This window comes from Urtica dioica, chromosome 7 (assembly GCF_054948205.1).
Source record: "Urtica dioica subsp. dioica isolate 48M chromosome 7, U.dioica_male_clone48M_v1_H2, whole genome shotgun sequence".
NCBI lineage: Eukaryota > Viridiplantae > Streptophyta > Magnoliopsida > Rosales > Urticaceae > Urtica > Urtica dioica.
In genome coordinates, this window is record NC_142762.1 from 29,203,410 (window position 1) to 29,208,049 (window position 4,640).

The 4,640-nt window shown below is 53.0% G+C and overlaps 1 non-coding gene across 1 annotated transcript; it reads right to left on the minus strand.

Annotated features, from left to right (window-relative positions):
- Nucleotides 1-301: 301 nt before the first annotated feature.
- LOC149390693 (small nucleolar RNA R71) lies at nucleotides 302-405 on the minus strand. Its single transcript, XR_016300417.1, has one exon. It is a non-coding gene; the product is annotated as a small nucleolar RNA R71 (small nucleolar RNA).
- Between the last annotated feature and the right edge of the window lie 4,235 nt (nucleotides 406-4,640).

Consider the following 4,640-nt stretch of genomic DNA (forward strand, 5'->3'; position numbering starts at 1 on the left):
TGCGGGTAACCAGAATTTCGAGATCAAGACCGGCATAATACACATGGTCCAAGCGAATCAATTCTCTGGATCACCTGCCGAAGACCCACAAGACCATCTGACTAACTTCGTCGAGATCGCAAACACGTTCAAGCTCCACAACGTGTCCGACGAAGCCATCCGCCTCCGCCTCTTCCCGTTTTCACTACGGGACCGAGCCAAGACGTGGCTCAACTCCCTCCCGCCGGGTTCCATCACATCATGGGCCGACCTGCGCGTCAAGTTCATCTCAAAGTTCTTCCCGTTCGAGAAGATGCACAAGAGACGCAACGAGATCCATTCGTTCGCCCAATACGACGGGGAGTCATTGTTTGAAGCATGGGGGCGCTTCAAGGAGTTAGAGAGGAGGTGTCCCAATCATGGCATCCAAGGGTGGATGATGGTGTAGATTTTCTATGGCGGTCTCTCACCATCGTCTCGCACCCTAGTCAACACGGCCGCTGGAGGGTCGTTCTTTCAGAAGACAGAGAAGGAAGCTCACAGCATTCTCGAGGAGCTGGCCTACAACAACGATCAATGCCCGTCCGAGCGGTGCATCTTGAAGAATATGCCAGTCACTCCCGAGATGGAGCTGATGAAGGCGCTGGCAGCACAGGTGGCGGATCTCACAAAGTCAGTACAGGGACAGAAAGCCTCCGTTCAAGCCGTGCACACCCCTGAAGTCTGTTTCTGGTGCAACGGGCAGCACAATAGTGACGAGTGCGTGTATGGGGACAACGGCCAACAAGCCAACTTCATCAACAACAGGCCGCCCCAAAACAACTACAATCAAGGCCCAAGGAACAACTACCAGAATGGGGGATGGAGAGGTCCCCAAAACAACATGCCTATGCAACCCGCGCCTCAAGCCCAGCCTCGTCCGCCACAGAATCAGCCCCGACCACCGCCATACCAGCCTCCTCCATTTCGGGCGTACAAGGGCGAGACTAATCTAGAGGAGCTCATCGCCAACTTGGCCACGTCAACGACCGCCTTCATAAACTCCACCACCGAGTTCATGCACAAAACGAAGACGTCTCTCTCGAACCAATCGGCGCAGATCCGAAATCTTGAGACGCAAATTCGGAAACTGTCGACCGCGGTTAACTCACGACCTCAGGGAACGCTTCCGAGCAACACCGACATCAACCCCAGGTCACAGGTCAATGCCATTACACTCAGAAGCGGACAGGTGATTGACAACTCCGACAAGAAGAAAGAGAAGGTGGAGAAAGACGAGCCTCCCGTATCGATGCCCCAAGCCACGCCACCTCCGGCGAGTGCCCCAGCTCCAACAAGCACGCCAAAGTTGCCGTTTCCTCAGAGGCAGAAAGAAGGGAAACTCGACCACCAATTCAGCAAGTTCCTCGAGGTATTCAAGCAGCTTCAGATAAATATCCCGTTTGCTGACGCTCTTGAGCAGATGCCGACGTACGCCAAGTTCCCGAAGGACATCCTCTCGAAAAAGAGGAAAATAGAGGACTGCATCACGATCACCCTCACCGAAGAGTGCTCCGCCATCATTCAGAGGAAGTTGCCGATAAAGATGAAGGACCCAGGGAGTTTCACCGTCCCGTGTGCCATCGGGAACACCTTCTTTGAGCGAGCACTATGTGACCTGGGAGCGAGCATCAACCTGATGTCGTATTCTATCTTCAAGAAGCTCGGCATCGGAGAGATGAGACCGACCCGAATCACGCTCCAGATGGCGGACAGGTCCATCGTATACCCGCGAGGAGTGATCGAGGATCTCCTAGTCAAAGTCGACAAGTTCATCTTCCCCGCCGACTTAGTGGTGCTCGACATGGAGGAAGACCACGACGTCCCAATCATCCTAGGGCGGCCATTCCTCGCCACAGGAGGAGCTCTCATCGACGTCCAGAAAGGAGAGCTGAAACTGAGGGTGCAAGACGAAGAAATGGTGTTTAACGTGTTCAACGCCATAAAATACCCGAGGGCAAGCGACGATGTCTTCCGGATCGACGTATGTAATTCCATCATCGTCGACTTCTCTCACCGATCCGAGGACCCGCTCGAGGTAAGTTTGCTAAACTCTATCGATTTCACTAACGAGTTTGATGAATGTGAAGCTTTAGAGCACGTGGAGTACATGAACACAGCCACGCCATACCGACGTAACTCGATCGAGAGTTTGGGGGAGAGCCAACCTCGAGTGCCTCCGTCCATTCAACAGCCCCCAAAGCTCGAGTTAAAAGAATAGCCGGCACATCTCCGCTACGCATACTTAGGTGCAGACTCGACCCTTCCGGTGATCATCTCGAATCACCTCACCAAGGGAGAAGAAGAAAGGCTGCTCGTGGCACTACGCAAGCACAAGGGAGCAATCGGGTGGACACTCTCGGACATCAAAGGGATCAGCCCCTCCTATTGCATTCATCGCATACTCTTGGAGGAAGGGCATCGTCCCTCGGTGGAGCACCAAAGACGCCTCAATCCGGCAATGAAGGAGGTTGTCAGGAAAGAGATCCTGAAATGGCTAGATGTCGGGGTCATTTACCCGATCTACGATAGCGCATGGGTGAGTCCGGTGCAATGCGTTCCGAAGAAAGGCGGAATGACGGTGGTGAGAAACGACAACAACGAGCTCATTTCCACTCGGACGGTGACCGGGTACAGAATCTGCATGGACTACCGCAAGCTCAACAATGCCACGCGCAAAGACCACTTTCCACTCCCCTTCATCGATCAGATGCTCGACCGTCTCGCAGGGCACAGGTCCTATTGTTTTCTTGATGGTTACTCAGGTTATAACCAGATCACGATCGCACCAGAGGATCAGGAGAAGACCACCTTTACATGCCCTTATGGCACTTTCGCCTTCAAGCGAATGCCGTTTGGGCTATGTAACGCACCAGCTACGTTCCAAAGGTGTATGATGGCCATTTTCTCCGACATGGTGGAGAAAACAATTGAGGTTTTTATGGACGATTTTTCTGTATTTGGCCCTACATTTGATCAATGTTTGGAGAATTTGTCTCCGGTGCTTAACAGGTGTGAAGAAACTAAACTCGTGCTTAACTGGGAGAAGTGCCATTTCATGGTACAGGAGGGCATCGTGCTAGGCCACAGAGTCTCGAAGGATGGGTTAGAGGTGGACCGAGCGAAAATATCCACAATCGAGAAGCTACCACCGCCAACTTCGGTCAAGGGAGTGAGAAGTTTCCTGGGGCATGCCGGCTTCTATAGGCGCTTCATCAAAGACTTCTCCAAAATAACGAAGCCATTATGCGGACTACTCGAGAAAGACACCAAGTTCTCCTTCTCCACCGAGTGCTTAGAGGCCTTCAACGCCCTCAAGCAGAGACTCAGCACCGCCCTGATCATCACCGCCCCAGACTGGAGTCTCCCGTTCGAGATCATGAGCGATGCCAGCGACCATGCGGTGGGTGCAGTCCTTGGGCAGCGTAAAGACAAGGCTTTCCACGCGATTTACTATGCGAGCCGGACTCTTAACGAAGCCCAAGTGAACTACACGACGACGGAGAAGGAGCTTCTGGCAGGTGTTCGCATTCGATAAGTTCAGACCCTACATCATCGGCAACAAGGTGATTGTCTACACCGACCACGCGGCCATCAGATACCTCATGGAGAAGAAGGACGCCAAACCCCGCCTAATCCGTTGGGTCCTTCTCCTCCAAGAGTTCGACATCGAGGTCAAAGACAAGAAGGGCACAGAGAACCTCGTAGCTGATCACCTATCGAGACTGGAGACACTCGAGCACGTTCCAGACAAGACGGCACTCATCAACGATGACTTCCCCGACGAAAAGCTTTTGGCCGTCCATCAAGCCGTCCTCCCATGGTATGCCGACATTGTGAATTACCTCGTAGGCAAGGTGGTGCCTACCGACCTCAAGACGTACCAGAAGCGGAAATTTCTCTCGGAGGTCCGGAGGTATTATTGGGAGGAGCCGATTCTCTATCGGCAGTGTGCAGACTTGATTGTGAGGAGATGTGTTCCCGAGGATGAGATGGAGTCGGTTCTGCGACATTTCCATGGCCTCGAATGCGGAGGTCACTTCGGTCCGAACCGCACGGCAACGAAAGTCCTTCAAAGCGGCTTCTATTGGCCAACGCTCTTCAAAGACAGCCGAGACTTCATTATTGCCTGTGACCGGTGCCAACGAACGGGTAATATTTCTAACCGAAATGAGATGCCACTCACTAACATCTTGGAAATAGAACCGTTCGACGTTTGGGGAATAGATTTCATGGGCCCATTTCCATCTTCCTACGGAAACAACTACATTCTCGATCCTGGCGGTGGATTACGTATCCAAGTGGGTCGAGGTCAAGGCTACTCCGACAAGCGACGGGAAGGTGGTCTTGAGGTTCTTGAAGACCATCTTCACCCGATTCGGCACACCACGAGCCATCATCAGCGATGGGGGAGCACATTTTTGTAACCGGCAGTTCGATGCACTCCTCACCAAATACAGCGTCACACACCGGAAAACATTGGCGTACCACCCTCAAGCCAACGGACAAGTGGAGGTCTCTAACCGGGAAATTAAGCAAATCCTGGAAAAGACGGTGGGAAGTTCTCTGAAAGACTGGGCCGCCAAGCTCAACGACGCACTGTGGGCCTACCGCACAGCCTA